We start from the raw sequence: 13,683 nt of genomic DNA, 5'->3' as shown, positions 1-13,683 counted from the left end.
CCGAAAGGAAATTTCATTTCCTTTCGGGAAGGGAAACGGAATCTTGCGATTTCAATGGGGACCAGTAGGGGAATCTTTGGTGCATGTCCCTCCACTTGATGGCATATGGCCTGCCTGCATTTTCATGTCTTTTGTTTTGGAAAGATTTTTTTTCTGTTTTTTTTTTTTAAATAAGTATCTGTTCCATGTCCCTCATATCTTCCCTTGCAAGTTTTGTCTTCCTCCTTGACTTTTTCCCTTGCTTTTGCAAGTTCTGTGAGCTTCGTTGGGCATGTTTTGGTGCTCTACAATGCACCTGATTTCCCCACATCCTTTTTTTGAAGATAGTAGAATTCCCAATTTTCTGGTTTCTTCAATTGCATTTCATTTGAACCTATCTCCTTTCCAGAGTCTTTGTAAGTCCTTCTTTTGGGATTCGCAAGATTCCTTTTCCCGTCCTGAAAGGAAATGAAATTTTCTTTTCGGGGAGGGAAAATGAATCTTGCGATTTCAATGGGCACCAATAGGGGAATGTTTGGTGCATGTCCCTGCACTTGATGGTATGCCCTGCCTTTGTAAGGCTTTGACTTTGGGAAAGATTTTTTTCTTTGTTTTGTTTTTTTTATCATGTCCATGTCATGTCTCTCATATCTTCCCCCGTAAGTTGTGTCTTCCTCCTTGACTTTTTGCCCTGCTTTTGCAACATCTGTGAGCTTAGTTGTGGCATGTTTTGGTCCTCCGCAATGCAGCTCATATCCTCACAGCCTATTTTTTGAAGACACTAAAATCGCCGATTTTCTGGGTTTTTTATTTTTGTTTTAATTGCAGTTCCTTTGATCCTGTCTCCTTTGCAGTGTCTTTGTAAGCCTTTCTTTTCACGTTCCCAAATTTCCTTTTCCCGTCCCGGATGTAAACTGTGTACTTGCTGTCTCAGTTCTGGACTCCTCTGCTCGTTCTGGGCTGTAATATGTTTTGATGTTTTTGGCAAGGGCCCACTTCTTTCCAGCACCTATTGAGACAGAAGCATACCCTTTGGCCCAGGTTTTTAGTTTAAAAGGACCTTCAATTTGTTCAGATTCAGGTTTTCTAATTAAAACAGGAGGATTTTCTTGCAGTTTTTCCTTTGTGTTATTTTTAAATTTCCTAAAGGTTTGTGGATCAGGTTCTGCACCCAAACTGTTTAGAAAATAAAAACATACAAAGCCCTGTTCATCCTCATCTGTGGTGTGATCTCAACCCCCCCTCTCTGTTGATCTAAAATGCGTTTTAATGTTTTATGTGCCCTTTCAATATCTCCTTGGCTTGTGGGAGAGTGAGGAATGCTAAAGATGTGACAAACACCCCTTTTCATTTAGAAACGTGGCCAATTTTTGAGATATATGTGCGGGACCATTGTCAGTTTTTACTTCTTGGGGTACACCCAATTAAGCAAAAGCTTGCAGAAAATTATGACAGGCATGATTGCCTGTTTCATCTGTGTGAAGAGAAGCAAAAATTGCACCAGAGAACATGTCCACTGAGACATGAATATTTTTAAATTTACCAAAGGAAGGGTATTTAATTATGTCTGTTTGCCAAAACTGTAGACTTTGCAAACCTCGGGGGTTGACAGCTCCTGAAGAAACAGGAGATTGCACAAGCTGACAGTCAGGGCAGGTACTGATGATAGCTTTAGCTTGACTTTCAGAGATTTGAAACATTCGCTCAAGTGTTTGTGTGTTTTGGTGGAAAAAAGCATGACTGAATTTTGCTTGTTCAAAATGTTTGGTGAAGTGTTTGAAATAACCATTGTTAGTTTGGCCGCTCTTGCGTTTCCTTCCACTAAACATCCAGGAAGCGACGAATGAGCCCTGTTGTGAGAAACAAAATATGGATTAATTCTATATTGCAAAGTCTTAAAAAGACATGAAAGCAAATTATATAGTTTCATTACTAACATTCTTTAAAATTGACCCTTCTAATCTCTTAACCACATTAGCAACATAAGCAGAATCTGTGAATAAATTAAAAGGTTGAGGGAAAAGCTGAAAAGCCCGAACCACAGCAGCAAGCTCAACAATTTGAGTATACCCTTCTACTATTTCAATGTCTGACTCCCAAGCATTAGTTTTTTGATTCAGCCAAGTTAGGACTGATTTGTGACTTTTACTAGAGCCATCAGTGAAGAGGGTCACTGCATTTAAAGGTTCTTCACTTAATTTAGGTGTTTCTCTGAAATTCAATTTTGCCTGCAATAGTTTGTGAGCAGGGTAGTGAACAGAACAAATTCCTAGGAAACCCAAGAATGCATATTGTAAATCATCAGAATTTTGCATTGCCCAATGGAGGTAATCTTTTTCAATGGTAAATAGATAACTGAAAATTCTTGGCCTGCTAAAGTTAGCAATCTGGTTCTGGCCTTAATGACAATGTGTGCAACCATTTCTAAAACTGTGAAAATAGTCTTTGGAAACCTGTAGGGAGGAAAAATCCACTCTATTATCAACAAAGTATCTACCTCAGAAGGGTCCCACTGAAAAATGAGACCACAAAGTTGCATCTTCTCTCCTAAAACTGCAAAAAAGAAAGATGTGTCCAGAATGCAGCAATGAGCTTGTCGTCTTTGAAGAGTTGATGTTGCAGCCTTGGATTTTTGTTGTAGCCTTGTATTTTTGTCATAGAAATGCCAAGTCCAGCACTCTGGATTTCAGTCCCAACACTAGCACGGGTTCGCTGCATCTCTGTTTGGGTTGAAGCTGCGATGAGCAAATCATCCATGCAGTGTAGAATCTTGGATCTTGAAAACTTCTGTGAATTGATGACAAAACTTGTACAAAAAGATATTAGCAAATCACATACATCATGACAACCATATCTTAGGAAGGTAGAAAGTTGTTTTGGTTGGAATGTTTACACATGACAATTCTTTTTTAATATGACCAGGTTTACAACAAGCAAAGCAATGAGGCCTTTTGTCAGAGTCCAACTGCACAGTGCTAACAGAATTTTCCCAATTTTTTCCTTGTTTTTCTAAAAGCTTTTCAATTTTATCCATTCATTGTGTCAAATTATCTTCCAATGTTTTTCCTAAAGCATTGACCTGTAAATTTGCAAGATTTTGTGGACCCAGAAGTCTGCTGCAAGCTGTTAGCATTTGCGTGACAGTTGGAGGCTGATCAGGCAAAGTTAAAATAATTTTTCTTCATTCATCATTAGCATTTACAAAAGCAAGGTTTTGAACAATATAGGAACAGGCCTGTTCATCTGGATATTGCCTTTCAACTGCTTGAGTTAATCTATCCAAAAACAAACCATAGGATTCTGCTTCACCTTGTTTAATCAGCGGATAAGAATTTACATGTGCGCTAGCTGGCTCTACTGAAAACAAGGCCTTCCTAGCAGCATCTTTAATGTCTGCTAATACAGGGCAAGGCAAGTCTACTGCTTGATTCTCTGCTCTATGGTAAGGTGCATCACCTGCTAATTGAACAACATCTAAATCTGCATCATCAGTATCTGCATATTTTTCAGCCAACTTATTAAGAAGTTTTTTCCATTGTAATTCCCATAGTAGGTACTGTGAATTGGTTTAAACCAGAGAAGCCACATTTCGACAGTCAGCAGGGACTAAATCATAAGAATTAAAAGTACTTTTAAGCACATTGTTAAAATAGGGAGAAGAGAACCCACTTTCTTTCAAAGCTTGATGTAATTCCTTTATGTCATGGTGAGTAAGTTTCGTATTGTGGGTTACGATCATTACGACCATATCTTACAGGTAATGCAAGGAGTTGTTTCTTTGAGTCTAAATCTTTTTCTAATTTTTGGTTAATGTAAGACCAATTAGGCAAACTTAATGGGAAGTCAGAACTGGAGCTGACAGTTTCACTGACAGCAGCTGTTCCGAGGACCCTGCCAGTGTCCGAATTCTTGGCAGGGATGTTGCTGTAGCAACAAAGTTTCCTGGGAACTCTGCCGATATGGATAGAAGAACCTGAATTCTTGGCAGAGACATCCAAACAACACGCCCCCCTTGGAGCCCTGCCATGAGGGACAGAGGAGGGCTCAGCCAAACAACACACCCCCTCCGAAGCCCTGCCAAAAGGGGCCGAGCGAAGGGCGTGTTCTCTGGACCCTGGAGGAAAGCCAAGATTTGAACTCCCCTGGGAAAGCAACCTTGGGTTTGTACTTTTGAGAATCTCCAAAGAATAATGGCATGTTTCACAAAGTCCCTTTGCCTGTGAAGATTCAGCTGGAGAGCAGCCAATATCAGACTGAGAATTTAACACCCTATCCCTTCTCTCAACAGCAAAAGAAATAGATTCCGAAATCTTCAAAATCTCAGCTTGTTTCTCCCCAGAAACCCTTCAAAAATCTCCTGCTCTTTCCTCAAGCTTCTGCCCGGGTAGAGTCCCCCTAGTCTGGCTCAATTCTTGGCTGCTGCCTGCCGCATTTGTCCTCCCCCCTGTCCTGTCCTGTGGACAAGCCTCACTCACTGCTATTTCATCCTATACATCAAAAGGCTGGCGAACAACAGAAAAACCTGGCAGAGGCTTATTTGAACAATTTACCAAAAAAGAACTCCCCGAATCACAAAGTACCCTACCCACTTGAACCGAATCCGAGGGGTTGCCTTCCCGGAAAGGGAAAACAGGGACAGAAGCGACTCCCACAGCCCCCCGACCAGACACAGCTGACTCTAAACCAGTTTCAGCTGCCACTGCTTTTACAATTTCAGAACACATAATTCCTTTATCACAAAACCTCTGCAAATTCACATCTGCCCCCCTCCACATGGCTTGCACCCGCCCCCAAACAAATTTCACGGACTCTTACATTCCCGGAACACAACGAAAATTCCAAACACTTTTCCCGACATGGAAAGAGTTAATAATTTCCTGGAGGGGTACTAGAGAGATTATTTTCTGCCACAGGGACACAGAGAGACTTGGGGGAAACAGAAGATCCGACCCAATGTGAAAGCCGTTCTGGTTCCCAGTTTCCGGAGAACGGGACACAGCCAGCATTTCCGGGAGAAGCACCGGATGAATCAGGAGGGAAAGAATCATCCCGACCGATACCCGAAAATCTCCCTGAGAGGGACGCGGGCTCAATTTTACTTGGATTTAAAGAGTCTGAGCAAAATACTTTGTTTTGTGGTTCAGAACTATCTTGGTTACTGTCAGTTTGTTTGAAACACTCCAGCAAAGCCCTGGAGGTAGGGGATAAGTTTACTTAGACTCTCATCTTTTTTGAGAGAGAACAAATTATAGATGTTCCAGTTTATTTGATCCCAAAAATCAAAGGTAAAAGCAGACTGTAAATTTATATTTTGAGTGTTCGCTTTCACCCAAATGAGTAAATCTTTAAGTTCAGTTTTTGAGATATCTGAACGTCCTTTATGCTGTAAAATCTTCTCAAGCTTGTAAAAAACGTCCCATTCTGTTTTAGATAAATGACTTCCCATTTCCGTAACCCAGGAGCCCCTAGAAAAAATTACTTACAAACACAGAAGATGCAAATGACGAGGGGATTAAATATTTCTCCTGATTAACACCTGGGTCTCCGACGGCCGGGTTTTTCCATGATTTTCTTTATTATCCTAGTCTAGTTATCTTCCTCACAGAGGATAGGCACCATTTTGCCATCGGCACATTATATACAGCCACAAACAGGGACAGGACACCCAAAATCAGTGCCATGAGCTGTTTATTTCAAACATCAGTTTCAGTACATTGTTAGGACAATGGAGACAAAAGATGTGAACAGCTCCCTGATTCAAATGGAATGCCAAGGAAACACAACGTTACAGCATAGCATAAAGCCATCTCAGTCCAAGTTTCAGCCAATCCCACACAGAGCAACAACATATTGACAATAATTCTATCCAATTGTAAGAAACACATGTAACTGTAGTTAAGACAATAGAGACTTATTCTTTAACACAATGGCTTGTTTATGAGAGACAAAGCCCAGAGACTCATTCATATTAACCTCCTAAAGATATACATCAAATAAACTTGTTGCAACCTAAAAGGGCAAATCACAGAGGCTTATTGTTATTCTATTATTCTTCTACGTTATTCTATTTCTCATGTCTGCTCTACAGCTTAGAAAACTTTTTCTGCTGCATTAGCACTGTTCACAAATCTGCTGTCTGTCTTTTTTTACCACTTTCTCAAAACCCTCTAATTTTATGGATCCCAACAGAAGTAATTAAGGTTCCACTGAAAATGCAACTTCTTGACCTAAGGCAAAAGTACTAAATTTCAACTGAGTTTTACTTTATAATCTCAGGTTCGGCTTCATAGCTGTGTAACATTTTATTGCTGATGGTGGAAACAGAGCTCTTGTATCCTCCTTTTGTTTTTGTAGTGGAAGTTCACAAAGGTATAAAAAGCCCCTGAAAACCCATTTCCTTCCCTTCAAAAAGCAAAGCCTATGATGGGGGCAAATATATATAATTTTTTCTATTTAGGGTGCTGCAAACAAGCACTTTTAAATGTTCACTTTCATTGTAGAACTGGTGGTGGGGTGGCCAGGGTTTGTCCTTTTTTCACCAGGGCTGGGATAAGTTGTCTTATGATGCCTGGATCTTGTATTGCTGAGCTGAGCTTTGGAGCTTCCGTCCCTTAAACCCTTCTGGATGACACCTGCCCCAGGTCAGCTCTGGCCCTTGGAGCTCTAAAAGTGCTGCCAGCCCCTCACCCAGCCCTGAAGGTAGGGATGGGATGGGAAGCTGTGCCTTGCCTGCATCTCCCTGAGAGCAATTTCCATGCAGAGGTGGGGGAAGTTTAGGCCTGGCTCAGGGAGAGGGTGTGTAAAACTCACACTACAGCTGTCTGGAAATCCAGCCAAATGGGAATATACCCAAACCTCTTTAAAAAGCAATAAAGCAAGAAAGTGATGTGAAATCTTTAGAAAATCAGATGCTCCCATTTTGTCACAGAAGAGCATTCCACACTTTTTATTAACTTGCAGGCATTCTTGAACAGCCTTCTCTTGTTGTCCCTCCTTCTTCCCCTTCAACCTTTCTAAAGGTTTTCCTGGAAAGAGTGGACAAGGAAATGGCTGATGCTCAATGGAAAACTAAAAGCCAACTGTTTTAGAATGACTTACAGGAACAAACTTTGCTCTATTTGTCTGGGAAAACTTTACTTGGTTAGCTCTCTTGGATGAATCACCAGCAGGAAAGCACTGCTGGTCTGGTCTCTACTGCATCCTCTTGCACCTCATCTCCAGAATATGTGCTGTTCATCCTATCTGGAGCTTGTTGTTGCCTTAGAATTCTCCCTTTTTGGCTGGACAGGGTTGCTGCTACTGTTTGTTAACAAGCAGAGTTAAAATATGCTGCTGCTTTTTGCTTTGTGCCGTGATGCAGATTTGTCTGACCCCAGCACCAGGAGCTGGATGAGTGGAGAGCCTTGAGCTTGGCTTGCCAGAGCAGTGAATAGCTGCTCCTGGAGCCTGGATCACTGCTGTCACAACCCCCTTGCTACAGAGCAGCGGTACAGCAGGAGCTCCTGCTGCACATCTATTGCATTCATATAGCTGTTATATTATTTCTAGAGTCCTGTACCTTATGAGCAGTTCCTCTCAGCAGTGTTGCTCTTGCTGCATCATCAGGGCTCCTCCAAGCCTCTCCCTGACCAGAAAGCCCACCCCCTTTTATCCCAGTTGCCTTCATGAGCCACAGCTGCTGCCCAATTAAGGACTTCACAGCTGTAGCCCATTTAGAACAACTAGGATTGGGGCAAGGCCACTTATACAATACATAGATTTTACAAGGACTCCTACTACACACATCCACAGGGGCTTAAAACATTCTGACAAGTAAACTCTAAGGGCTGGCTTGGCGCAGGATCAGATAGAGTTTGTCAGGGCTGCTCCAGCCTCATGGTTCATTGGAAATTACCCATCTTCCCCCAGCTGGCATGGCCCTGGCACGTAGCTCCCAGCCAGCTGCAGTGCTCAGGGGAATCCAGGCCCCCTGTGCTTGGACCTGAGCAGGACCAGTTCTGGACTGTGGGGAGCTGCTGGTGTTCACTCCTGGTGAGGGTGATGCCATGGCTGGAGTGAGCAAGGCCTGTTCCACCCTGCAGCTGGCAAATACTGCAAAGGAGCAATATTTTAGGGGGGCAGGCAGATCCCAGGGGACTGCCAATGTGCTGGGTAACCCAGCCCAGGCAAAGCTTTGCTGGGGCACAGACCACTGAGCCTCACCGGGGAGGAGCTGGTGTGATCCGCAGCCCTCACAAACCCAGAGGTGGCTGAAGGGGTGCAGCCCAAGCCTGGAGGATCTATCTCTGTCAGAATGAGGAGTTCAGTATTTGTGGAAGAGGAGATGGATTGTGTTTGCTCAGCAGTCCCGGGGGAAGCTGTGTCCTGGGGAGTAGAGAGTGGGAGGCAAAGGGAAAAACAGAGAGCAATTTAAAGGAGTCCTTCATGTCCCTCCTGCCTGTGCTTGAGGTCAGCAAGGAGGCTGTTTGGGAGCTTATGGCACTGCTGCTGCATTGTGGCATTTACTAACACAGCTTCTAAATCCAAGGGGGGGGGAGAGAGAAAGAAAATTCAAAATAAACCGAAATTTTTAGTTTAATATAAAATAAAACCTGTTAAATACAAAAAGTGGGAATAACTTTCTCCCTGTCAAAATACTTTTGGATACAGTTTGATGTGCAGACTGCCTCATTTTCATCCGTTTTGCAATAAAAAGCACTCGACTTCTCACCGGGGCTGGCTCTGGCAATATCCCTCAGTGACGCATTTGCAGTTGGCAGGGGAAGGAGGGAGAGGGTTCATGTGGGGTCAGACACATCCCAAAAGGGTGTTCCTCCAAGCGGGGAGAGCTGCAGTGCAGAGATGCAGCTGCGGTGGCGCCTTGTCCTTGGAAAGGGCCTGCAGGGCTGGGGAGGGACAGCAGTGTTCCTGTGCCAGCTCCCATGCGGGTTCAGCAGAGCCCTTCCCTGGGTTTTGGTCCCGCTGGCTCCCTGCATGCTCCTTGTGGTTTGAGGAGGGGCTGTGATGAGCTGGGGCAAATCTTTCTGCCAGGGCTGTTCTCTGTGGGCTTTGGGTGATGCTTGGGTAGAATTTGCCATGTGTTTGTGTCTCAACACCCTCAGTTACTCCTGTAAGAGGATACCTGCTCTTCCCTGCAGCCTTTAGGACAGCCTGGAAAGTGTCAATGTCTGGGTGTCACAAGCAGTGCTGGTCAAAACCCAGTGTTTGTGTTCCCTTTTGGTGTCCTCAGGTGATTATGTGTATGAGCCACACTGCTACTGCCAGATAATTGACCGCTCAATGTTTTCAGCATTTAAAAAAATCTACTTTTCTTGTTCTAAATGATTTCCAAACAGGAGCTGATTGTCTAGATTATTCCCCTTGTACCAGAGAGTTCATCTTCCCGTGTTCAGCACAGGGTCTAGTCCAGTAGTAGGGCTTTGGTTGCTCTGGCAAACAGTGATGATCAGGAGGAAGAATGACAGTGATGTGAAACAAAATACACTGAGCTGGACTGGTTTTCTTTGCAGGCATTTTGTTTTCTGACAGCTGCAGAACTCTTTGCCTGAGGATCCCGTGCTCAGAAAAATACCCTTGGGAAAAGCAGTTCAAAGGCATTTTTGGGAGAAGCAGCTTTCTTCCAGTCCAGCCTTGACAAAAGCACTCACAGTCCAAAACCCCTCTGACCTCTCCCAGCAATGGGCTGGACTCCTCAGAAGCCACAAGCCTTCCTTTCTCCAATTCTTAACTAGAACCATCCCAGATACCAAGGATTTGGCATCTGAATCATACAATTTGTCAGTGACCTGTGCTATTTGGAGCCTTGGGAACGTGCCACCAGGATGCAGAGCAAGGTTCTGTTTATAAGTCACGCTGCTGCTTTAACATGTCCTGGAGGGCAGGTCTCAGGGACATCAGCTCTGAGGTGAAAGCTCCCCTGTTCCCCCTGACAGGAGAGATGCCCAGCCCTCCCTGGTTGTGGTTTGGGACTGCAGCTGGGGACTCTGGGGGAGGAGGGCACCCAGCCTGGCTGTGCTCAGAGCTGGCATTGGCCTGACCTGCTGGTAATTATCTGACCCCTCTTAATTAAGGGAGGGAACCCTGGTTGGGGTGATCATCACCACAGTGGCTCCTTGCTGGTGCTGAGCTGTGCAGGGCAGCAGTGTGGGGCTGCAGACCAGGCAGCTTTCTGAGCAAGGATATTTTAACAGGGGTTGCCAGAGCCCACACAGACCTCTGTATGCACTGAGCAGCCTCTTTATCCCAGGAGGGCATTAAAGGCAGCCCTGGAAGGGAAAATTACAGGATAGGGGGGCTAGGAAGTCATGGGAAAGGAGACAGAAAAGATGTTAACTGAGGGCCTAATTAGCACAAGTGAAAAAATGCTAATAGGGTGAAGAGAGACTGGGAAGGGAGGGGAGAGCTGTGTGTATGTAGAGACCAGCTGGTGGAGAGAAACCAGATGAAAGGGAAGAAACCAGAAACAGGAGAGGAGCAGGGACGGGGAAACAGGAGGTGGGAGGCAGAGAAGGAAGGCAGGAGGATTAGTTATTTTGAGGGACTTTTTCAGCAAAAGTATAAGGTTAGGGGAAATAGCATCTGTGAAAAGTAGAGAGGTGAGTTGAACTGAGGGAGGAAAACCTGTGCTTTAATATTTCTCTTCTCCAGGAAGAGAAGAAAATGGTTTCAGGATAGCTGTGTGCTTGGTTATACTGAGAGGAAAACCCAGATAGTCAGAGCAAGGAAAAGACCAAGGTCCATAGTGAACAACAAAAGAACAAAGGAATGGGAGGAAGCTGTCGAGTAGTTGTTTGCAGAGAGAATGCAACTGGATTTTCTTTTCCCCACTAAGCAGGGTAAAAGTGGGCTCAGCTCTCCTTCTCTCTCTGAGTAACCCTGAGGTGGCTGTTCTGCTGTTTCTCTGTTGATTATGCTGCTATTGGGTTACCTCCATGCTGTGCACATTGAGCAGAGCTTGTCCACAGAGCTGTCTCCCATTTCCAGGCCTCTCCTGGGGGTTTCTCTTGCAGGGCTGGCTGTGGCCACTGGCTGTGCCTGGGTCTGCAGCCCCAACACAGGGCTCAGAAAGCCATTTTGTGATGGGGTGCTCTCCCTTCACAGCTGCACCCCAAGGAAGCTAAACCTTGGCTGCAGCCTCCCTTGCTCCATGTCCCAGCTGTGTGCCAGGTGAGAACGGTTTTAATTACTGAGCAATAACATTTTTCACTCTCCCTCTCGAGCCCCTGCTGTTGAACTATGCTGGTGTGCATTGCTCAGGATGCTGAGCCCCTGTGTGCATCTGCCATGCCCAGAGCACACAGCCAGGAAAGAAACACACACCTTGAACAGCCCAGACCACGGAGACATGGCTGTGGTGGGACCATCTCTGCTGCTGGGCACAGCTAAGGCCAGGGAGCAGGCAGGTTTTTCTTGTTTGTTTCTTTCTTTCTGCAATATTGACCCTCTATAATTCCAGTAACATGGGTGAAATCTCGTCTAGAGGGCTCAGCAGCTTTTCTTCCCCGGTTTGTACAGCAGTACTATAGGCAGAGGAACCTGGGTATGATTGAAGAAACTGCCTTGGCGGTGTAGGCTCTGCTCATAGCTGATGGCTGGGCACATGCAGAACAGCTCTTTTTGGCCTGGAAACTGGAGGAATTCCTGGAAATTGCAGGAATTCTTTGGTGTGTGTGTGGGTTTTTTTGCAACTTTGTATTCTTGATGTGAATTTCTGACAGACCTGATGAAAATGTTTAACAGCTTCCACATCACTTTAAACGTCCCCCTGCCTCTCTTCCCCTTACTGTAATGAGGGGTTTTGTAAAATGGAATGAGAATTACCCTTGTGGTCTATCAGAAGTACCAATGGAAAGGGTCCTTCTGTGAAGCAGAAATAGTTTTGCATTTTAATGCCCTTCTGGACAGATTTTGGTTCTGTGTGAGGTTTGCACCCAGCAGAGAGGGGGAAAATGTCTGTTAAGCAAAAATCTTTATCAAAATGATGACACCATAATACAGACCCAAATGCTGCCTCTTGTCACTACCCGAGTAATTGTGTGGAACCAAATGCAGGCTGCAGGCACCACTCCTGTAGGAATCTCTAAATCAGCTGTGGTGGTGGTGTAAGTCAGGAGTGACCCCAAAAAGTCAAATCATCACCTTTCTGCTTGTGTCCTGCATGGGGAAGGCACAGCAAGTGCTATGAGGTCAGGGATGTGAGCATGCTATGCTCCTGCACATTCCAGCCCCCAGGGCAGGACTCACAGCCACGGGGGAGTCACTCTGGTGGAGTCATGTTCCCCCTCTTTGGGGGGATCCTCCCATCTCTGCAGCTGTCGTGCAGCACAGGGGAGCTGGTTTGCTGCCCATGCTGCTTGCCCTGGCTGCAAAAGGAACCATTGTGCAAACAGGGCTCTGCCTTTGATGGGGGAAGGCAAAATCCAGGACTGGGCAAAACTGAAAGGCAAGGTGATCCCAGGTGAGTGGAGTGAATCCTGAGGACACAAGGGATGGCCGTGGCCATGGGTGTTATGAGAAAATCCTCCTTCAATAGGCATCTCTGACATAATGTAACTGCACTTCAGGCAAAAGGACCATCTGATTTGGCAACAGAAAAAAGCGAAGTGAAACTCTTCTTGTTTATTTTTCTTAGCTTTACAACTCATTACTGGAGTGGCTGGATTTCCTCCACAAAAAATGCAAAATTTAATGACATTGAAGCAGCTGAAAGGTAAAGCAAAGAAAAGCTGAACACTTCCCTGTTTTTCTAAAAATCTCAGACTTTCAAACTTCAAACTTTTCTTCTGTTTTTACTCAACCTTTATTAATTTTAATTAAAAACCTGAAAATCATGGTTCAGTACCTGATCAAGCATTTAATTTCACATCAAACTGAAGTGCCAGTTAGCAATAGTAATCATATGAACAGCCATTTTCATAATACAAAGAAAGGGACGTGCTGAGGCTGGAGATCTTGTTTGGAATGGGGGACTCAGTGGCTGCCCTGGTGACAGCAGGAGGAACACAAGTGCAGGCAGTGGTCTGTCCCTTTCATTGACAAGAGTAAGATCACACAGTCAAATTGTACAGTCAGATTGTACAGTCACAAGCCTTACAGACAGAGAGGTCCTTCTGGGATCATGTGGTGCCTCAGAAAGTCTGTTGATGCTGCTCAAAGTCTGGGTCTGGCTGAAAGTGTTACCCAGCTTTTGTTCCCTTGGCTTTGCTTTCCTCTTTGTCCTCCCCTCTTATTTCTTTCTCCTACTGGGTAAAGTGAGCATTTGAATCTCCAGCAAATACAGACTTTAGGCAATTTAATAGAACCATGACTCCCACCAGCTCATGCTTCCTGTCCTCCCTTTCTGGCAGACACAGGTCTCTGTATATTAAGATGTGTATATATATACATATATATATATATATACACATACACACACACTTATCATATATATTTATCATAATGTGTGACAGAAGCAAGCTTAGGTTTACCTCAGGGTATCAGTGGTTTTTCTGGCACTGTGATAATTTGACCTCTCCCAGCTCTGCAAGGAGAGGAAGCTGACTGAACGTTTATTACATTTGTAGATTACATTTGCCCATCTACAGCATATGTTTACAACAAATTTATAGACCCCTATAAAGGGGCTAACAGGCATTATATTTAATTAATGTGGCAGAAATTATATCATTGTAATAACTCCCTGGCCTTTAGAGGTAAAACTTTGTG

General features: G+C 44.5%; 1 long non-coding RNA gene across 2 annotated transcripts; it reads right to left on the bottom strand.

The window, feature by feature from the left end:
* Nucleotides 1-265: 265 nt before the first annotated feature.
* On the bottom strand, nucleotides 266-5,449 carry LOC106629226 (uncharacterized). Of its 2 annotated transcripts, XR_012580677.1 has the most exons (3): nucleotides 4,795-5,443; nucleotides 2,477-2,766; nucleotides 266-1,829 (listed from the first exon to the last, which is right to left on the bottom strand). It is a non-coding gene; the product is annotated as an uncharacterized LOC106629226 (long non-coding RNA). The 2 variants fall into 2 exon arrangements; XR_012580676.1 differs by having other exon boundaries at nucleotides 2,477-5,449.
* Nucleotides 5,450-13,683: the final 8,234 nt, after the last annotated feature.

This window comes from Zonotrichia albicollis, chromosome 6 (genome assembly GCF_047830755.1).
Source record: "Zonotrichia albicollis isolate bZonAlb1 chromosome 6, bZonAlb1.hap1, whole genome shotgun sequence".
Classification (NCBI taxonomy): domain Eukaryota; kingdom Metazoa; phylum Chordata; class Aves; order Passeriformes; family Passerellidae; genus Zonotrichia; species Zonotrichia albicollis.
Note: the sequence above shows the minus strand (reverse complement) of the source record. Positions and strands in the feature narration are given on the sequence as shown.